This window comes from Toxotes jaculatrix, chromosome 19 (genome assembly GCF_017976425.1).
Source record: "Toxotes jaculatrix isolate fToxJac2 chromosome 19, fToxJac2.pri, whole genome shotgun sequence".
NCBI lineage: Eukaryota > Metazoa > Chordata > Actinopteri > Toxotidae > Toxotes > Toxotes jaculatrix.
Genome location: NC_054412.1, coordinates 14,582,764 through 14,606,328, shown reverse-complemented (window position 1 = coordinate 14,606,328; position 23,565 = coordinate 14,582,764). Strand labels below are relative to the sequence as shown.

The following is a 23,565-nucleotide window of genomic DNA, read 5'->3' as shown; positions in this document are numbered from 1 at the left end:
AAGTGCCGTGATCCTTAGTGTTCACCAACTTGTTAACATCCACATGACTGAGAAGGGGAAAGTACAGAAACATCAAAGTGCCTTCTGTTTTTTGTTATCTGTAGTGAAAATGGAAGCTAACCACGCTTCCCATTTTGTTTGGCAGGTGTCAGCAGTAGACATAGAGTGTGTATCTGCAGGCAAAATTGAAAAAAATAAAGCGGACCTCTGTTTACAAACTGTATACATAATCTTGCCTCATAATGTGGGTTAGCTGTCAGAAAACTAATTTCTACAGTGTATGAATTGTGATGCCATGGAAAGTTACAGTGCTTCAGGATAGCTGTTATATCACCACAGCAAAGGTATGATTTGTCCACACGTTTCACAGACAGCTGCTTGAAACTATCCAACTATATCATGTACTACTGTCATTGCACGAGCCAGTGCTCATTACCATGGCAACACCAGTACAATTTGTGGTGGCCACTTTAGTAGTTCCAGTTGTAATTATCATGGTACACCTAGGATTATTAGAAAAGGATCAGAAGCTCCCTGAGAAGCATTTAAACGCTTGCAAATTGTCTCTGTAGCTGTGCCGACATTTCAGGATTTTATTGTGTCTTTGATTTGCTGTTCCTTGTTTTCTTTTGCAGGACATGTTTGAGTTAAAGGGTATGAGTGGTTTACACTTAGCTTGGCTCTTACTGGTTGCCATTTTCAAATTTGTAGTTAACAACACTGACGCATCTTCCATTCATAATCTCACTAGTACACCAGGAAGAGACTAGTGCTGGAAAAGAGACGGAAATCTGAACTGATACACCTGCAGTGCTTAACTTGACACCTGTGAGAATATTCCATAGTGCTTTGTGGGGGTTTTTTCTGGTATGCAGTTATGGCTTTCACAATAACCAGGAAATAGGTTGTGAAATTTAAGACACTAGATACTATCACACTCAGTAATCTTATCAAGCACTTCCTCTCAGTTTAACCTTGAAAGTGTGTACATAATTTACAGAGCCTGTTTCAGTTTGGTCAAGATGTTGTTTGCTCTCTTTTTGATATTCACAGCTTGAGTACATGTCTGTCTAACCAGCGCCTCTGTTCTTTAAAAACCAGTCCAGCTCCTAACAGCTCGACGGGCGTAATGTGCTCCGGTTCTATTTGTGCGTATCACTGTATCAGCACCGGCAGTCAGAGGTAGACTAATTAATAGCTACCATTGATTTTATGTTTGCCCAGATGAGGGTATTTCACTGGAGCCATACAAGAGCATGGACAGGAGTGCTGACCGAGACTTTACCTCAGTACACAAACACCTCTGTACACAAACACACACATACACACGCCGTTTATAAGTGCACCACTTCTGCTGTTTGGTAACAGAGAAAGGAGCCTATCGTGTTGGCAAGCTATTATAAATTAATGCACTATACGTGGAAAAAGAGGGGATACCTTCAGGGCATATGTATAGTTCTACTAAACAATCAATGAGGAAAGACTTTATGAAAGAGAGACAGAGACAGACGGATAGAAAAACAATCCGAGGACCACTTTTGATGTCTGGCTTGCTTGTGTATGTGGAAAAGTGTGTGTCCATGGTCAGAGATAACAAGCGTTGAGTGTGATTCTCCACTAAGAGAACTGAGAGAGGCTCTTTGGCATCAATTCATCATTATTTCCTGTGCCTCTGTCATAAGCCAAAGATTTTGAATGATGAGGCTTTTGTGTGTGTGTGTGTGTTTACGTGTGTGGGTGTCTGTTCTGTCTCTCAGTGTTGAGAGCAGTCCTGCCGCACACATAATAACTCAAATTGATAGCAAGCACAGCCCGGACAAAACTCTATTAGGGCATAAAGAAAGGCACCCGCTATATTCCTCAGTGCCACAATCAACACAAAAGTGTGTATGTGTTTATAAAGATGTCTTGTCTCGTGTTTTCACTCACGTTTACTCATGACTGTACTGAACATCTGTTCGACAGACCAATTTAAACAAGCTTCGATGCTCTGTCCAGTTGTTATGTGTGTGTTTGTTAGCGACTCAGCCTGATGGCCTGCAGAGTAAAAGCATTCCTCAGATTCTTCAGGAGCACAGCAGAACTGTACTCAGTGTGCCTACTGTGCTTACTTTCAAACACACATTGTCACTGATGGATACAGGTTTTACTATATACTACTGTATATTTTCAGTTTTACTATTTCCTGGAGGCCTTCCTTGCACTAGGACTTGTTTAATGCTACTAAAGAAAATAAAAGTTTTTTTCTCCTTCATACATAAAAACACTTTTTATTCAGTGTATTATTTATTCACTCTGAATTATTTATTGACTCATGCTGCGTAAAATAGCATTTTGAATCAGGCTCAGCTCATAAATCTGATTACTTTAGATTTGATTTGACAAAGTCAAAACAGACTTGCCGCTCAGCCTTGACTTTAATCCCAGACTTGTTACTTCACTTGGACATTTGTCCCTTGGTTTAGAATGACTAGGAAATCCTCCCGAAGCCCAGTGATTAAAAATGATATTGTGAAAAAAACATGCATAAAATCAGCTCACCATTTTCCTGACAACAGATGTTCTTTGAATCAGTCCAACAGAAGCCAGTTACATAGCACGAGCAGGAGGGAAAGGTGTCAGCAGATAGAGAAAAGATGATACCGCAGATACAGAGAGTACACATTCAGATTAAGCTCGTGCAGCTCAAAAGTCACAGATGGAAACTCATTTAACTTTGTTTGAAATTTGAGCCTAAACAGAAAAATGGTCAGTTGAGTGCTCTGTGGCCAGCTATGTCTTAAGCTAAGGTTAACTAAGAGCAAGCAGTAATTAGTTAACTGTGTGTGAAATCAAACTGTATGAAAGCAAGTATGAAATCAAGACTTGGCTTGGGACTTGTTGGTCTTAACCTTGGACTTAGGGCTTCATAGTAGAAACTCGAGGTTTAGTTGTGACTTGCAAGACAATGACTGTGTTGGCATGTGTGGGAGATATTGAGACAGAGAGAGGTGAAAGGTGATAGGAGGACTGTGCTGTTAATCCCAAAGTTTGTCTTTTCCATCTAGCGCTGAGTCCTTCTGTCAGAGTCTGATCCAGCAGTGGATTTCAGCCATGTTTTAAGGTCAGAAAGGCAAAGTTTAGTTTTGACGGCAGCAGAAATCCAAAGTCAGATCTGTTTAGTTGTGCTATTCTTTGCTGTTTCTTTCTGGCTTGCCTTTTATTTGATGACTCAAGACTTAAGGATTCCTCTAGTTTCATCTTGATGCTTTTGTTTAAGTCACAGAAAGTTGTGCTCACCAGCCTCAGCTTCAGAAAGATAGTATGCTGTGGAAGACTTGTCTGAAACTGAAGCAAGATACTTTTATTGATTCTTGGTTGAATCTGTCAGGGTAATCAAGCTGACTTAACAAAGGCAGCAACTCAGGAGACAAGCTAAGACGTCCTGGATCCAGAGATGAGCTTAATTTGATTTTTTTTTTTTTTGCTTCCGTCCGTCCGTGGTGGATGCTTGCCAAAAGAGGACCTTGAACAATGCTACTCTTGTTGAAGATTAGAAGCTGCAGACGTTGTTAAAGTTAATATGGTCTGATATAGTTTAGGGTTATTACACAATCTCTCCTTTCACTGTGTGGATAGAAACAGGTGCAAACTGTGTGGATTCTGGTGCGATGTGAGCTCTGTCTCCATTTCTGCACATTGCTGTATTTTTAAACAAGGCACTGCTATGTAAACTCCTGCAGTCATAACTCTCCTATGTTTGTATGTGTTTGGTTCAGAGTCCATTTGGCTGGCTTTTTATGTTTCTGCATGCTCTCTCCTTCACCTTGGAAGACCCACTGTTTTGAATACACACACACACTCACAGATGGAGAAAGAAAGATCTGACGCTGACAACAATGATGATGATGGCACTGACAACGATGATGCTGTTGATAATAATGATAGTGACAATGACAACATCAACAACAATGAGAATAATAGCAAAACTGCAGTTTGTTTCAAGCCAGTGCAAATGAAAACCATGTGACCTTATGTCAACATATTCCCACCCTACATTAGAAATTCATTAACGACAGAATCATAGATATTCTATGAAAAGTTCCTGCAGGTCTCATCATAGTGACTCAGCAAGCGCTGGCACATTTCCCATAGCTATGAGGTATCAGTCCTTTAAGTCTAGAAAACATCTAGCTGAGGTGCTTTCCCTTATTCAAGGAAAAGTACTTGAATATATTTTTAGGTTCCTTGTTCAGAGTTTCAAAATAACAGAAATATAAAACATAGAGGCTTTGAAAATTGCAGTTAAAGAAGCAGTGTGTAGGATTCAGGGGGATCCACTGGCAAAATGTTTTCATTAGTGTATAATCACCTGGAACTAAGGATTTTCTTTAGCTTAGAATGACCCCTTCATATCCACTTAGGGAGCAAGTCCTCTGTAGCTCTACAGGAGCCCAGAGCGAACCAACCAAACACTGGTTCTGGAGAGGGCCTTTCATGTTTGCCTGAAGGCCAGGGGAGGGGTCTTCAGTTGGTTGAACCTTACGACTGTAAGTATGTAGGATTTGGATGCCACTAAATCCTACACACTGATCCTTGAAATAGCTTTTGTGACATAAGAGATCAGCTTGAGGTATTTATACCCAGTTCATTTGTCCACATTTACATTAATATATATATAATTCTTCAAGTAACAAACTCTCATACGTCAACACTTGTTGATGCACCTGACTCAACACACCCACACACAGTCATGTGTGTAATTACCTACACACACACACACACACACACTAACATTCCTGTAATGTCCAACCAGGAACAGGTGCATCTTTAGTGGGTTAAAAATAATTTCTGCTGCTGTTGGTTGCGCCTGCTTTCAAGGGGAGGAGCTATGCAACAGTGAGAGGTGGACTGACTCAGTCAAATTAACAGCCTTTTGGTTTAGTTGCCATGGTTGCCATGCGACAGCACACACCTTGGAAATGTCACATTCTCTTTCGGCCCCCGCTTATATTCTGGAGAATGTTGCTGCTTTGAAAACTGATATCATTGTTTCCTTATATGTGTGTGTGTGTTTGCGTGTGTCTGCGTTTGTGTGTGCTCTCCTGAGCAGCCTGTGGTTGTAACAAAAGGTTAAATGCTTTCTCTCGGGGGGATTTATGTTTCAGCAGTGTGCCAATTTCAGGACATTCACAGGACAAGCACTCAGCATATGGCATTGAATGATGTTCAGAGGTGAAAGACAGTTCACCCCAGGCCAAAACCAGACTCACACAGTTGGCAGCTGCTGTGTGTGGGACATTTGTGAATGAGCCTCGAACTGACCTAATCCAGAGCATGAGTAAGGCTGTTTTGGGTTAATGTTAAACCAAATACACACCCGATGCACAAACACAAACACACACACACACCTCCTTCTCTCTGCTCTGTCACTGTGGAGTTCACACATCTGTTTCCCCCGACACAGCAATTTTCTGTGATTACGGGCTGCTGCTGCTCCTCCACCTCTGTCAGCACTATATAGGAGCGAGAGACAAGGCATAAATCTGCAGCCAATCTACTGAAAGTGAATTGTGACCTCTGCCAAGTTATAGCTTGGTACGCAGAGGCCCTATTTCATCTGTACCTGTAGTGAGGGAAGGAGACGGAGGGAGGCAGACAGAAAAACAGAAACAGTAAGAAAATTATGATCGTGATGAAGAAAATGGCTGATGTTATGTCCCGCTTTCTTAGATGAGTTATCACATTAAAGGCACATTAGCATTTTGGCGACATAATTTATGTTGACATTTCAATTCTGATTGGCTTTAAGGGGATTGGACCTTTGCTGATGTAATATTGCCGTACCATTGTTAAACAGTCTAGAAACTTTGATAAACCTCGCAGACTTATTTTTAAAAATCAATAGAAATTACAGGACTTGTAACTTAATATCTATTTTAGTTCAATGACATCATGCCGGCAGAAGGCTCTTATTTCATTCTGTGTGCAGTTCATTCATCTTCTGTGCTCATCTTTCGTTCATATGGCCTACTTCTTCAATCAGTGGCTCTCATCATTATACCTTTGCATTGTTGAATATTAATTAGACGTGACCACTAAGCCAGGATTTAGCTGCTGCCCAGGGGGAACCACCCTTTGTCAAGTGTACTGTTAGTGACAACCAACATACACAGGTTAAAATGGCGGCAAAGTGTTGAATCCAGAAAATCTGGGTAGGCATAATATATAGCAGATGAAAAGTATGAAATTATAAGTTACAGCTATCATTCCACCCTCATGGAAACATGACTTTATGCAAGTGACAGTTTTAATCAACAAAGGGAGATGTTTATCAGCTCTATACTATACACATATTCACTGGCATTTTGCATGTGTCGTTGCATTTTGACTTGACAAATTTGCCTTTCCAGTTGTTGGGTTACATCCAGGATACGTGCAGGTAACAAAGCGGGATTGAGCTCTGGCTCAAATGTCTGATGTCTCTGTGCTGCACAGGTGATACAAAGTGATGATTTTCAGATGACACATGTAAAGTTAACTATAGCACTACTGGGAACGGCAGTGTTAGGTAATAATGCTGATAATTGCCCTCACACTAAGACACTGAGATCTAACTAATCTAACTAATTAGTGTATTGCTTCAAATAGCAAGGCTTTTGGTGAGTGTACTATTACCTGCAGTGGATATCAGCCACACAGTGAGGGCCGGGATTTGCAATCAACACCGAATGGCTTCCAGCAAAAGGTCAGGTCAGAGTTATTGATATCAGCCTTATATGTCTCTGTACAGTGGCTTTATAGATGTTATTTATTGGTTTTCAAGCGTGGGAGAAAAACCGCTGTCACCGATGTCATTGCAGCATTTAAATATTATGACAGTAAAGCCACACGCTCTATACGATGTTATTTGGGAAGAGCAAATGTTTCTACAACAAAATGTAAAACAAGGATAGCTTTTTCCATCTTGCAGTTTTTATTAGGTGGTGTGAACAACAGCTTGGCTCAAACCCTGAGACCCTAAAAAAAAAAAAAAAAGGGAATGTAAACTGTTGGCTCGTCTGCTTAGCTGGGCAGAGCTTTAACGTAGGAAAACAGTGGCCTGCATACGTATGTGTGGACTTGACGTTGCAGAGTGAAACAAAAGCAGAAAAAGAAAAGTGTTGAAAGAAGAAAAGCGTTGCCAAACTCTTGTGAATTAGCAGTTCCTGGGTGACTTCAGAGGGCTTTGTTTGCGCCTCAGTTAGCTCTGTTTTTCACTTTGAATTCCGGTTAGGACTTCTTTTGCACGGCACTGTGCTGGTCTGTGAGTAAACAATGCTCATGCTCAAACATTCAAGCACACACACACACACACACAAAGCAACACTGAGGAGTAGGTAGAGGAGGGACATGGTTCTGTTCATTTCCTCTCCTGAACAACTGGAGCCCGTTCAGAAAACTTGGTGGCCCGCGGGTCCGGAAAGAGTGCTTTTTTGTTCATTTAGAGCCTTTTGGCTGATTAAAGACTCTGCTGGTGCCAACACCGTTCAGCGTGAATCTCTGTGCTTCAGCTGAGTCTGCCAAGGTAATGGAGGTGACTTAGCGAGGGCAGCAGCTCTGACTGGGCAGCTCAGAAGAGGAGCTAAGACACTCTGGGTTCAAGTGATAAGCTTAACCAATCACATGGCTTGCGAATGATGATGATGGTGAAGCAGCAACTGAGGGATAACAGTTAATACAAGCCCGCAGTCGGTAACAGCTCGGGATGTACCGGGGTTAGACAAAATAACAGAAATACCCTGAAATGTAATGCAATCCGATATTATAAATAGATAATCCTATATATTAAATATGTCCTTTGTGAGACTCCATTCTGTTTTGCATTGGAGTTCATTGTATGATAAGACTTTTCTCTTATTTTGTTATTTCGCTCACCCATGCACTTACAGTGCAGCAACCATCTAAACTAAATGCTGACTTTGCTCAGACTGATATTTAAAGGACAACAGCAGTATAATTTCAGTATTCTCCTATCACTGTTATTAGTTCCCATGAATCGTAAACCTGTTGTGTTCTTGCCACAGTCAGAGGCTACCGCTGTCTGTTCCACTGTAAGTTTAAGTTTTCCTTACCTACTGTACCAGAGGTCAAAGACTGTACCTATTTTTTAATCCATTGCAAGCAGCTCACACATCGGCTTCATAGTGTCACTTTAAATAATATTGTTTTTGCAATTGTGTGCAAACTGTATCATTGTTCAGATGCTAAACGTGGAGAAATCATTGTGTGTATTTGCCTCTTTTTGTGTTCACTTCACTGCTGAATTGTGGGGAAAGAGTAGAGCACTCTGGATTAACTTTAAACAGTTGCATTATAGGCAGGCAATGAGTTATCTTAAAAAAAATCATCAAAATCTGAAGCTTAAATTTAACTTAAAAGATTTAATGGAATTTATTCCAAAATAGTTTGTATAGTACACTTGTTGTTAGACTAAGTGCTCTCGTACAGTGTGAGTTACTGCCAACAAACAGCTCGTGTTGGCCTAATCAAAGGTGCTCTGTCTGACAGCAGAGTGAAGAGGATGATTAAGCTTCCCATTGCCTCATGGGTCCAGGTATTTATATCATTTATGCTGGCCTATTTCTGGGCCACTTATTCAAAAAATGATCTCTATTGTGTTGATTCTTTTCATCTGACACAGTTCACACAGAATGCAGTTTGACACTGAGTGCTCAGCATATGTTTGATGGAGGTGCTGTCAGAGGAGCAGGAAGAGTAAATGAAGAAAGAGGGTCTTACCTCGGATGAGGATGACTTAAATAATTACTCTGTCTTTCTCTTTAGCTGTCTTGTTCCACTCACTAGAACATTGTCAAAAAAAAACAAAACAAAACAAAGCAAAACAAAAAAACTCTCTTATTTCAAGCGTAAAAAATTTAAGGACGCCTTTCCGGTGCCAAAGAAAAGGGCTTAATGAAATTTTGATGTGGAGCGCTGAGATGTATGGTTAACGGTGATGGCGGTAAATTGACTTTATCTCTGCTCAATAGACTGCAGTCAGCTGAAAGGTCTGCTTCATTCCCACTCTCCCTGTTTTTTTGTTCAGTTCCATCTCTGCCACCGTCTCTACTTCTCTCTGTCTTTCCCTGTCATTACCGTCTTTGGACATGCTGATTACCTCTTCATTACTACCTGCCCGGTTCATATATTGGTTTTGCTGCAATAATAAGATGCGGTGCGCTAAGGGTAGCCACCCCTATTTCACACCAGTAATTTTTTTCTCTTGATGAAATGACAGCTGCCGCACTATTGTATTAACAATTGTTCTTAAAAGCCGATAAATAGCTCGTCTTTGCCAGCGCCCACCGGATTGCTTTCTCTGACATCTTGCTGCATGCAAGGAATAAAACTCAAATATTTACTGTATATATTCTATACACTAATTCGCGTTATCGTCCTTGAATGTGAGCAATTCTATCCCCAGCAGTAAATAAGCTGAGACAAATGTGAACCTTGAACATTAGAACCTTTACTGTGAAATGTCAGAAGTAAGGCTTTGTATCTTATAGGCCCCCAGGCAGCAGCTTTTGCTGGAGTTTGGAACTGTCATTCTGACATTGCCATGATTTGAATAGATTTAAATGTGCAGCGGAGGCCAGGCTGCTGTTGTAGCTGTCAGTATTGCTGTCTCAGATATTTGCATGGCTGAGACAGAGCTGAACTGTTTGGTTGAGCTCTGCATCACAACACAGCTGAATCAGTCAGTCAGCTTGTTTCTGTTTATTTATTGTTATTATTTTAAATTTTCCACCACACGGGTCTGTCAGTGCCACCAAGCTGAACCAGTAACAGCTGCATGTAGTGCACCGCAGTCAGAAAGAAGTGCATAATGTCAGATTAAGATTAACCACTATTACTGTTTGTCCTTTTCTCTGCTGCCTCATGTTGAGGGAGCTTCCATCATAGAGAGGAACTATACTCAAGGAATCGTACAAATGGGGATAATGGTTCACACTTTCAGGCAGTCTGTCCTCAAAGCCATTCACGGTGTTGTGCCCAGTTGAACACACAGAAAGTGGCAAAAGAGAGCAAACCCTGATTACTGTCATGCTTCTGCACATCTGGCCAGCTGCTGTGTAAGATGAATCGTCTTGTTGGATCGTCTGTTTGGGGAAGTTCCAAAAACTGCCGGACATGTCGATTCAGCAGGTTTCAGACGCTGGTAGATGATCTGACAAGCACTTAGCTTGAAGCGCACCGAGGCCTTCGGTCATATCAGTCTTTGGTTTATCTCTTAAATCATGCAATCTTAAATGTTACACGCCTTTTGCCTAACCTTGTGGTTTGTGTGTGATGATCCTCCATTTTTGCATTTTTCTTTATGTGCTTGTAATTTGACCTACTAATAAACAAAGTATATGCTTATTTTTTTTTTAAAAAGTGAATGTGTTAACTCAGCCAAGTACTTAGAATTCTTAGAATATGGAGACATGATTGTATAAACATTGTCACATGAACACAGTTTGTTTTTTTCTTTTTCTCTTATCCCTAATTAACACCACTGTGAATGATTTTGCTTGGCTCACTGGGGCATTTCCTAATGAAACGATGGCTGGACATTGATTGTTATGGTCACCAGTCAATAAAATGTGTAGATCAGTGGAGAGCTGTGGTCGGTATGCTGCGATGGGATGACCTGACATTTGGATTGTGGGTCAGAAATCAGAGGTCACAGTTGGCTACAGCAGTTTATGAAGCACTGAGCGCTACCATCACAGATCAGAGGGGATGAATGAAATCTTGTTTGATTGTAATTATGCTAGAGAAATTGCAGTAGAGAATTTATAGCTGAGGCATTGAAACACTGGTGCTTCTGGTAAAATGACATTGAAAATTTGGGAGGGCTGTGTTTTACGAGTCTCCTCGTACACAGAGAGACCGACTCGCTCTGTCTCAATTTCAATGCAATTCACTATGCTTTATTGGCATGAACGTCAGGTGAACAAAATTGCCAAAGCCAAGTCAAGGATAATACAATTAAATAATGAGATAAGGGAAAAAAGTATATAATTCAATAAGAAGAATAAAATAAATATAAATAAATAGATTTAAAAAAGAGTAATCTCTGCCTCACCTGTTGTGCAGTTACCACTGAGTCTGTCCTCCGTTGGTAGCCAGGACCTCGTCTCGTCCCTTCTCTTTGGTTAGAGAAATGGTATTTGGTCTGGATCTGTCTGGTCTGCTTTGTGTCTCTGACAGTGAAGAGACACTCTGCCAAGTTATATTCATGGTTTAGGGCCAGAAAACAATTAAGTTTGCTTTGAGTTTTGGTTTGGTTCACCCAGTGTTCCAGATAGGCATCTTTTGTTAATTCCGTAATTTGGTTTACTCTGATTAGTGGTTGGAGAGCAGTGCTGGTCTGAGGTTGAACAGTATTAGGTGTTATTTGATCAATAAGTCTCAAGACCAGTTGACAGAGGGGACTTCTTGATGCTTTTCCCATCTAGCATAGCCCTGATGACTGAGTGGTCCCTGGACTGAACTACCACAGAGGGCGACTGGTTGGATTACACTGGCAAATAGTTTAATCCAAATTCTAATTGGTGTATCTAATCAATAATACAGGGTGAGATCTATAGGTGAGTGTTTCCTAGATTGAATTGATATCTGGTTTCCTGAGATCTGGGGCTTCTTTTGGATTTGCTAAAGTTGACTGTCAGGGGCCAGTTCTGACAGTACTTACTTCTCCAGGAGGTCCAGGTGCTGCTGTAGTCCTTGTTGTGTGGGTGACAGCAGCACTCCCTCGCTCTCCATTTTCTTCTTCCATTCCCTTCCTTCCACTTCAAACACTAACCCAGCCCAGTTGCCATGACAATCCAATCCATGCAGCTTGTTTTTTGATGCTGCAAAGTACTCAAAACCCCCCTGCTGCTGTGATTTGACTGCCATCGCTGTACCAAGCCAGGTGGCTGCTTTCCTCAGGGAGCCCTTTCAAATAAAGGCATTCAGCCAAAAGACTTTGAAGTCCCACTGTAGACAAGCTCTCAATAAGAGAACACACTTCCTTCCTGTTTCATCCCAGGAAAGCTTAGATGGAGCACAACCTCATGTTGCTCATCAGTTGTGGCACTAATGCTGCAAAAAAAATTGACTATAACTTATAATCTTCAGTCCAATTTATTTCCTCTCCAAATAAAACACTACTGAGTTTTTTGCTTGTCAAATTAAGGGAGTAGAAGGAAATGTTGGAAATGTCTGACCAGATGGCATTACTGAAAACTTGCAGAGAAAGACCCTGAACAGATCGTACTCAATCAAGTTTAATACAGGAGGAGACAGACACATGTTCACATTCACAATTAATCTAGGAGTAGAGTCTCCAGTGTGCTGGACTTATTGTACTGGCCTTGGTTCTGTTGGAGTAAAGTCAGGCAAAAAGAAAACTGATCAAACTCCGCAGAGGCAGGTATAAAATGTTCAAGTGCTAAACATTGAGCTACCATACCACCTTTTTTGATTCAAAAATCAGTCACTCTTACGCAGTAGACCTTTGTATGTTACATAATAGTGCCATTTCAAAACAGTAAATGAACGAAAATTTACTTTTAGCCTTTAAAACCTTTAAAAATGCATGCTAAGGCAAAGAAACCAAGACAAAGCAAGTATACATCTTCCTTTTTCATGCTGGGATTTGATTCCAAGGCTAGATGGAGTAAGAATATACATCTACTCTTTTGTAAAGCAATTTGATTTCTCTTTAAATTTCAGTCTCTGACTGTGCAGTGCAGGTCAGGAGTTCACCCAGTAATGTAGTTCTCCCATTCTCTTTCTCTTCTCTTTCATCTGCACTGTGGCTGAGAACAGAGATGATGAGATCTGAAATTAAAAGAATATTGAAGTCAGCATTGCACGTCTTAAATTATTCCTTTCTCCCCCAAAGAATGTTGTAAAATTGACAAAAGGAAAAGTTAGCTTTGATGGCAAATTCATTTTTGTTTTAGTTATTTTTAAGAGGTGGAACACTTACTGTTGCTGCTCTTTCATACCTGCATTAACAAAATGACTACTTTTCATCTACTGACAGTGGGAAGGTTGCTGTTAAAAAGTTAAAGAAAACATCCACTAAACAATCATGAAAACATTTTCTTTAAAAAGCCATTAACGAACAACACAGAGGAGTAGGATATCACATGAAAAGCAAACAAAACAGCCACTAAGAGCACAAAATGTCTGTAGACAGTAGGGCACAGAAATTAGGCACTGTAAAGCAGATATGTCGGTCAGAAATATAATAGAGCACAAACGTTTATCATCATATTCAGTAATATTACCACAGATATAACATAAATAATATACTATGTATATAATACCGTAGCTGTCACAAAAATACTATAGTTTGGTCATGTAATTTTTTTAATATTAATGAATAAATGAATAAAAGAAATCGAAATGAAATAAAATATAAAGATCTCACAGTCAAATGCACACATGATGCACAAATGCACCATGTCTGACGGGCAGGTAATCATTGCTATAAAGTCACTTTGCTGTCATCGTACTGTTTTCTTCCCAAATCAGAAAATATAGAACATTTTATCAGTGTGTAGATTGTTGCACTATCTCGAACAGTCAACGAGATTATCAGTTACCCGTTCAGGAATGCTGAAAGAGACTTCAAGTAGCGTGTGAGTTTCAGCGCGTTAATAGTAAAATCACAAAAGGCTTCAATGTCTCAGGGTTAGAATTACGGTTCAGCGTGATGAGCCTCTTCTGGCCTCATGCTTATTCATTCCCATAACACTGCACATTAAGCACACTGCATTCATTTTTTAACCCTGTTAATATATAAAGAGCTGTCATTTGTCACCCCCCTTTCTTTCTCTCTCTTCATCTCAACTAATGTTTCAAACTGGGTTTTCCATATTCATTGAAAGGCCTCAATAAATTTTATTTAATTCATTTTGCTGGAGGAATCAGGGCAGTGGATGGCTTACACTCAAGTCCCATTTGCTCATAAGGCAATTACAGGCTTTTTGCTTTCGAATAATTTCCAGTACTTCCTGCGCATAAACGAATGACCAATTGCTCAAGTGGGCAACTGGAAAGAAGAGGTTTTTAACTCCATTTCAAAGAGACAGACGCAGAGTGGTCAATGGGACAGTAAGCGTAGATAATCACAGAGTGCAAATAGTACGTTTTTTTTTTTCCTGCCAGTTGATTTTGTTAATCATTCACAAGCATGTTAGAGAGGGCTGCATATCATGTGTTCGCTCTCAGAAACCCTGAATTATACTTTTCTCATGTTTGGACAGCTCTCTCAGACAGATTTTACTTTGTGTTATTGATTTCTTTGATGCAGACTAATCGAAATAATTACATTAGATGTGCTTCTGATGTTTAAGAGGGGCTGTAATTCCCTCTAGCTAGGGTTTTCTGGGTTTTTGTGCCACCCTGCTGCTTTTCATTTTAAGCTGAATTCCTTTGTACTCTGTAGCAATTATCTGGCTGCTGTCTCTCCATTTCCAAACGTTCGCGTCAGAAAGCTTATTAACTCCACACTGAGAAACTCATTTTGGCCTTTACTGTAGATTATGAACATCTTTACACAGACATATTCAAAGTGAATGGAAGTTTGTAATAAAAAAAAAAAAAAAAAAGAAAATCAAAGAAATCTTGAAAAAACCAAATATAAAGTCCAACCTGAACAGAAGGCATAACATTTCAAACCACAGCCCTCTCTGACTGACTTTAGGCTCTGTAAATGCTTTATTCAGGCTTTATCACAGTGTTATGTGTATCTTACATTGCAGACATGACCTGTCACCTCAATGTTTTCTTTGAACGCTAAACACAAATTTCGAAAGTTTTCTGCCAAGCAATCACTGTGTTGTCCATCCCCAAATTTTCCCTCTGAGTCCCTTCTTCCTCTCGCTGTTCCATTTCCACTCGAGCAACTAAGTGTGTCACAAATGTGGGTCAGTCGCCTTTCTTTCCCCACTAAAGTCAATTCAATTTGGTGGAATGATAAGAAGGTATCAGATTTAAACAGCTTGGAGGTGCTCTGGGGCAAGGCAAGAAGCGCAGCGGTCTGCCATACTTAAAATACCAGCTCCTCTCCAAGAGTCTTCCTCGAGAGAGTTACATGACGGCAGAGAGAGGAACAACACCTGGCCCATTAGAGGAGAGGAAGAGAGGAAGAGAGGGACATGGAGAATTACTTTTCATCAATACATTAGCAGATTCACATTCACTCTATTAGTTGTATCAAACGCTTTTAGGGCCTGTTGACAAACACATAATTGCCTGTGGTTTTCTTGACAGGAAAGAGGATAAAAAGGCCTCAGAGTAGCAGTGGGTTGTGATCAGAGCCTGGCCGACACATAGACCTGGCTGATGTCATACACTAATTTGCGGGCTGATCTATATGTTTTGTTCTCTAATGATGCTGCCATTACTGTGGTGATACAGTTGAAATCGACACACTTTGGCAGACACTGGAAGCTGGAGACGTTTGGATTAACCAGTTGGCAGTCGTCTCCTCTGACAGATGAGCAGTCTGTGTTAATGAGGAAGTTGTCCCATTGATGGAGAGACACTTGTGTTAAAAAAAAAAAAAAAAAGTGTGTGTCATGGCACAGGTTGTACCTCTGAAATGTTTTGGTCTTATGTCTAGGAGGACCTAATTATCACTAAGCCTTATTTATACTTCAAGAAGGAGGGATATCATTCATTAGCTGCTTTCACACATGCACTGCAACCCTGAACTTTTCTAGACATTGCCCAGAGGAGCCGTATCTGTGAACTCAAATGTCCGAATCAGTTGGCCAGGACATTAAACAGACTTCACCCTGCCAGTTACTTAGTACAAAGTCCATGTAATCTCCAATTTAACCGATGTGTGAGTAGAGCAGGTCACTGCAAGTGGGCGTGATGACGTCTCTGTCCTGCCTCCTGCATGCTCTACACAGGCTCCACCCCTCGCCGAAACCAAACCAAGTATTTTCAGTAGGTGAGAACACATTTCGCATGGACAGTCTGCAGTTATGTGCTCCATGTTTGAAAGGGCAACAACATTGCCCAGAGGTTATATGTGAAACGGGCTTACATCTGTCACAGCCTTCTCCTCTTCATAAAAAAAAAGTTGCTCCTAATGCTGCTGTCTCCCAATCCGTGATCTGTGTTTTCTTGCATTACAATCACATGAAATGTGAAATTGTAAAATTGACAGTGCTCTGCAGGGATACTGTTTCAGCTGGCTGAGTGCATGCATCACCAACAGTGGTGTTAGTGGTTCTTGTGGATTTTTATTGTTGGAGCAGTAGATAACAGCACGGCCCGGTAAGTGCGGTTTTGGTGATTAGTGGGTGAAAAGACATCCGCGCCCTCTATAAAAACAAAATTAGATTATAACTTTAATAATTAGATTATTGAAAATGATTATGACTTTTAACTTAAATTGCAGTGATTACATTGCCAGTACATAACAGGTTCTACAGAGGATCTTGGACATATTTTTGGCAAAAGCTGTTAGAAATAAAAACCTCAGTAATGGCATCATGTTTACTTCTGCCTACAACCCATTAGTCTAAAGGGTAACTGAATTTTGTCACAGATATATTGGTATCTGCTCATACTTTGAAGGCCAAAGCATCGAGAAATTGCAGTACAGAAACATCAGATATAAGATATGTTTGAAGTAATTTAGAAACAGTATCACCGCATAGTTTGTCCATTAAAGAGAAGTTTATTTTTCTAAAAATGTGCCACTCATCACATATCTAAGTTCTTTGGTAACCAAATTTAGAGGATCCTTATCAGAATCATGTCGTTAAGCAAACAAATACTGGTTGCTTTAATGTTACTGTTTTATATTGGCTCTAGGCTCGAGAGCTTTCATAGGTTTCATAGGTTCTCAGTAATTTTTGGTTTTGTTAACATGTTATTTTATGCTTTTAGTTGGTTCTTGCTCAAACTGTTCAGCTGATGTCATGGAAATGATACAGAATGTCTCTAACAAGTAATACAGCACAACTTCAAAAAAGGAGTTTTTTACTGTGTTTACACTGGCGACTGAGTCAAATATATTTTGGAAAGTTTTTGGTTTTGCACTTAAGCCAGTGTTCTGTCCTCTATGTTCCCTCATCCTCCCCCACTGTATTTAGCGTTTGCTTGTACTTGTTCTGATCAAACTGTTCAAGTTTAAGATAAGATGAAAAGCATGGAAGGAGAAAGGACAACCAGAGAGTGTTTAAGGAAAGATTTTGGAGAAGAAGAGACGCAGACTCGGAGAGGGAGAGAGACAAAGAGCTTTGCCTCTAGAAAGAAAGTGAAAAATGCATTTCTCTTAACCGTCTGCTTTGTCCTGACTTCAAAGGGCCCATGGATTGCTCTTAGGAGGTGTCTAAATGAGGTGATGTGAAAGATGAGAGCCAGAACTGCACTGTATCTGCCACTGGCAGTGATTCTCAAAGGACTTCAGTGGAGAGCCCCGGCACAAGCACACACACACACACACACACAGTGATCACTTCCAGCCCATAGACCTGAATACAGAGATGTGGTGTCGTTGAACGTACCTTTCATCCATTGCTCGAACGCGAGGATTTGCATTTGCATATATTTAACATATACATATAATATATATCAAATGCACAGATGCCCAGAGGAAACTACTTTCATAACTGAATAGAAACTAGGTTAAGAAACTGACAAGTATTTTGTAGTTGTACAAGGACAAGGAGAGAGAGAGAGAGAGAGAGAGAGAGAGAGAGAGAGAGAGTTAGTCTTCACGTGTATGTACTGTACTGTTTGTGTCTTGTCTAGCCTTTAATTACCTTAATTCATCCTTTCTGGGTATTTTATGCTTGTTTTTATGTGTGTGTGTGTGTGATTATGCATTCCTCCATGCACACAAGTGTGTGTGTGCGCCACTCGCTCCAGGACTCTGGAGAGGATCTCAGATGTTCCACTGCAGCAGATAAGAGCCATCCACAGTGTGCCTGGAGGAAGCCACACAGATAGAGGAGCAGACTTAAATGGTGTGGAGGAGTGAGGATTGAAGAAGACGATGGAGGAAGGGACGGGGGTGGTGCGTTAGCGTGCCTCTGTCAGTGTGTGTGTGTGTGTCGGCGGGAGATCAGACAAGACAAGATGTGAACCGTCATCAACACGAGAGCTGCTGTAAAGATGGGGCGGGGGGGTGGGGGGGTGAGGAGGAGCAGAGGAGGCAGATGTCCAAGGAGAGAAGAGGTGAGATGAGTGAGAAAGAGGGGCACATGTCCAAGACAGCGGAGGCAGAGATGGACAAGAGAGGACAGAGTACGTGAGGGAAGGGGTGGGAGGCAGAATTCCAGCCAGAAGCATAACAAAGGCAGAGAGAGACAGAGGATGATGGACAGATGAGGGAAGCAGCTTTGCTTTCTCTGTCATCCCACTCATTTCTGCTATCTATCAGAGAAGAGCACACTCCCTCTAGTATCCCTCACAACACTCCATCCGTCACTGTGCATGCGAGTGTGTGTCTGTGTGTCCGTGATTTGATTGGTCTAGCACGCTCCAAGGAAAACGGTGACCAGTATGAGCCGGTGTTAGCTGAAGAGCCGGCGATCGCTCTCAGTCCCCTCAGTCCTTATAATGACTGAACACCACAGACGCTGCAGATTGATGATAGTGATGAGTCAGAGTTAGTGTGCACATGTGCACAAGCGTGTGTATGCCTATAGAGTTGTGCTTGTGAGGGTGTGCATTAGGTGATGTATAGAACAAAGATTCCTGCGGCCTTTATCTCAGTGCTGGTTGTTTTGTGGAGCGTGTCGTCTGCTGATAGCCACTATCAGCTGCAACCATGCTTCAGTGTTTTTTCCTACATTGCCTCTCCTCTCTCACTCCTTCTCCACCGCCATTCCTCCTTTTTTTCCCCCTCATTCCCACTGACCTCTAATCCCTGTGTCCTCTCCCCATCTGCCTGACCATGAACCTAACTCAAACGGATTATCAAAGTCATGTGATCCCACATATTAATGACTCAGCTCACATTTTTATGACTTAACTTTATGCGTGCATTTCGAGCTGTCCCCATTCAACCCTTTAAGAAGGCACATTTAAATTGATATTTTTATGTACGTGACAGGGTATATTGGAATCAGCTGAGCTGTAAATCCAACAAGATAAATTTGTAGACGTACATGGTGGATAAACGTGTTTGGAGTTTAATCCTAATTTGGACTTGATGGATAATTTAAAGATCTCTTAAGGTGCAAGTAAATATTTTAGAAAAATGCACTCTGCTGCTCTCTTCATTCTAGCTCAACATATTTAGGCAGACTGAGACCAAAGAGACCTTTGTTGCATGTCCTCCCCCATTTCTGTCCCCCCTAGTTTTTGGTCACCTCTATGCTGTCCATTGTCTAGTCAAATGAACAAATGAACAATTAACACCTGTTAAAGATGGCAGGTGCAAGAGACATATATACAAAAGAAGTGACTAATACATCTATCTATATAAAATACTTTAGATTCTACAACTGCGTGTCAACTACATCTACATCTACATCTACATCTTCACACAATCTCTCTTGTGACAAAATCTCCAAACGCATTCACATGCTTTAAATGTCACAGTGAAATTGGGGGCAGCTAAAGCTGGAGTACGACACATCATTGCTTTAAGCTGCTCAAAAGCATGCTGGCATTCACTGGACCAAGGGAGTACACGTGTTAGTCAAAGCTTGAGAGAAGCTGGAGACATTTCTGCAGAATTTGCGATAATACCCAGACAAACTGCGGTGGGAAAAAAAAAAAAAAAAAGCTGTAGGCTGAGATAGAGGACTGCACCCTTTGGAAAATGCACATTTTGCAGCAGTAAGGGTTAGAGATAAACTAGCCCAATGTTTGGAGCATCTCTCTGAGCGGATACATTAGCAGCACCATCAACTGTGCAAAAAATTAGTCCATCCATGAATGACAGTTGACCTTGAGCCTATGTGAGTTCAATATCCATTTTACAGAGCTGCGGTACTTTTTTAGTACGAGACATTTTACACCATGTATAACCACATATCCAGCAGTTCATCTTTTTCACATTGTAAAGAGAAATTCTCATTTATTGGTTGCTCTGATTCATTTGAAATATTTTCTTTCTTTCTTTTTTTTTGATGTTGCAGAGGAATAGAAGAACTGGAGAGAGTTGGAGACATGGGACAGTGGGGATGGATGAAAAACAGAGTGAACTGTTGCTTAGTTTAAATAGGCCCCCGGGCAGCCTGGTGGAAATGCCAGACTCTCCAATTTGGCTCGAGGCTTTTTGTCACATGCCATACCTCATTTCTCCCCCGCTTCTGCTGTCCTTCTCCTCTTCATACTACCTAATAAAGTGTTTAATCCGTGGAAATAATTTAAAATGTAATGGGTCCTCTTGTGAGTTTTAGATACTAAGCCATTTTAGACTACTGGTAGGAGAGGTACCAGAAAACCTTCCAGTGCAAGGTCCTTAGAGGCTGGACACACGTTTATCTTTACAGATGCTTATGCAAAAAGTAGACAAAATTGCATTCCTTCTGCACACAAGCTTTGTGCTCTTTTGTCTGACTGCTTACAGCTTTTTCACTCCCTCTCTGTAGTTCAGCCATTTAAGGTGAGCAGGTTTGTGACTTTGGCACTGTAGGGCTGTTAGAGTCGCTCTATAGGAACCTAAGAGCGGAGCAGCAGAGTGGATGTGACTCTCAACCAAGTTCAAGCACAGCTCTCCCAGAACCATTTTCCCTCATAACAGTACGTGTTTCCTGGCAGCCGAGTGTTACTGGAGGGCCACTTACAGGGACAGGCGCAGCACCTGTGCGGCTTCAGTGTGTTTTGTTCCACATAAGTAATAGCTCTGTTTATGATTAGAGGAGTCAGTGGGGCCTTTGAAGACTCTTATGCATAGAGATTGCAACAGTTTAATTGATTATGCAATGGTCTTATTTTGCTCTCCACCACATAAAACCCAGAATTTCACCCCAATTTCATCTCTTCTGTTACATCCTGAGTTGTCTGTGCTGAATGGATGGACAGAGCCTCCCTAGGCTTCCAAACAGTCTTGGGATACATGCGGTATTTTAAACAGTTTATTTTGGTCCAGGCGATGGCACTAGGGGCTTAGGGGGACACCCTGACATGTCATAACTGTGCAGCCTGTGTGACCTCATGACACAAAGAAACAGCCAGTCAGCAGTCCAGTAAACAAGCCACATCTAACTGGCTACAACCGGCCTCAAGACATGGGCATGCAGGATTGTAGATTAAACATGGCATAGATGAATTAACCATTAAATGCTTCCTAGTGGATTGATGGTCACAAATAGCATTGGCTAACCTGTATGTTTTCCCCACACTGGCCGCTGGTCCCCTCTCAGATACATCCCCCTTCATTTACCTCCTGCCTTCACTTTCTTTGCTCCTTGTCTCCGTTGCTCAGCAGAGGCCCCGAGCCCTGTGGAGCGCACATCCCTTTTGAACCCGGAGTCTGTCAAGCATGCTGTTGGTAAATGAGCAAGCTAACCTGTGACTGTCAGCTTCCCCACATCCACTTATTCTTTCCTTCTTTTCTACCTTCCAGTCCATGTTTCCTTAACCTTCTCTCTTTTTTCTTCTCACACCAGCACATCCCTCCTGTTGCCTGTTGATTTAAGATTCTGCCTACCCCATTGTAGGTACTCAGTAAGAGCTGTTTTATTCAAACCACCTTGTAACAGGGTTTCTTTCCATTTAGCTTCAAGTCAAGTTTTGGATTCCACAAATGAATTAATTCATTGTGTGATTTCAACTTCCCACAATTCCCAGAACACCTATACCTGACTTTGGCTCATGGATCCAACAATCAGCTAGCTATTGGTCACTGTGTTGCCAATGGCTCATAATGTCAGCAGGTAAACAAAAACCTCAGCACTCCTTTGTCTCCCTCTCTTCTCTTCACCGCTGCTGTGGAGGCAGCAACAGCTGCTCGGCTGTCCCTGTCCTCCCTGCAGTATGTATGAGCCACTCTCTGACCTCTGACCTGAGGCCTGCTCGGAGCAGACTGCTGCACTGAACCCTTTCCTCAATGGCAGCGGCATGAGAGCCTGCCTAAGACTAACCAGTACTGAACAAGTTCAATTTCGTGCCAGCAGCCGACACACAGAGACTTCCTGCTGATTTTACAAGTAACAGGAACCACAAAGCAGAATTAGCATCAAGCGGTTAACTCTGTGAGGAGAACAAAGGAGTGGCCAGTGACCTCCTCAGCAACACAGGCGCCAGCAGCAAGACCGACCTGTATCCCACCAGAAAGCCATACAAGCTTTGATTTGGTTTTGCATGTAGCCAACTAACCCCTCTTCAACACATGAATTGGCCTTAAATATAGACACATGCAGAGGAAACAGAGGATACACTCGTTTGTTTGAGTCAGCCATTTTGTTTCATCTATTTTCCCACAGACACACAAGGTCTCACCTGTGTATAGTATCGTTCATTAGGTTACATATTGTGTGTTTTTACTTTTAAAGTTAAGTTAATTATTATATTTTATGAGACTGAATCAGTGAATTGGCTGTCCTTCCCTTTAGAGGTGGTACCCTGAGGTGGATTTAATATAAATTAAATCCTATTACTTAATGTATTATTTCTGATCATTTATTCAATTGATAAGCTGTTGCTCCTACAAAATGCCCTACAAGATGAACAAAATGCCTGAAGCAGAGGTGCATGTGACAACAAAATGACTCACAGATCAATGATGAATTTCCTGAAGTTTCAGATAAATACCTCCCTCCCTCCTCGATACTTGGAAAAGGGATGGGTTTAATTTTAAAAGGAAGGCAGCATGTTGCAGATGTTGCGTGAACAGCGGCTCCACGGCAGAGCTAGACAAACAGGCACAGAAAACAGGGCCCGGGGCCAGTGCAGGTTAAGCATGTTCATTAATTTCTGTAGTTTCTCTCCCGCCGGCTCTGCTTGCTTCCTGGACGTGCAGTAGATCTTAATAGGCTTTAGCAAAGTGAGGGATCCCTGCTCACTGTTTTGATGCAAGGAGAAATGCCCTGAGAGAGGGAGGGAAACAAGAGAAAGAAAGCAAAAGGCAATGTGATCAATAAAGGGAGATGACAGAAATGAACAGATAAAGAGCATATGTCATAGGAAATGAATGAGAGAAATTAAGCAGGAGAAATTATGGCTGGGCTGCTAGACTGAAAGAAAGTACTTTAATTAACTAACTGTGCAATGTCTGTAATCATAAATCCAAGTCAGTATTAATAAAATGTCATCGCCATCAACTTTTATTTACATCAGCACAATGAGTAAGCCACTGCTCACTGCTGAAAACGCTGACTCAGACCTTTGGATGTTACAGTAATGACTACACATGTATTGCTTTGGCTACACATGTATTGCCTGAGCTGCGCACTATGTGAGCAGCTTGTTACACACACAGCCCGTTTGCTTTACCTTTAAAGACGCTCTATAGGTTGACACATAAGCGATGCCGTTGAACCAGCTTAGAGCCGTGTTAACTGTGCAGGGCCAGAGGGCACTAAAAAAAGGACCCCATCAGCGAGCTGCTTCCTGGAGCCCCACTGTTCCACCAGG

General features: G+C 41.4%; 1 protein-coding gene across 4 annotated transcripts in view; it reads left to right on the top strand.

Annotated features, from left to right (window-relative positions):
- LOC121199354 (1-phosphatidylinositol 4,5-bisphosphate phosphodiesterase beta-1) overlaps positions 1–23,565 on the top strand; it is a 104,990-nt gene that overhangs the window by 5,716 nt on the left and 75,709 nt on the right. The window lies entirely within an intron of this gene.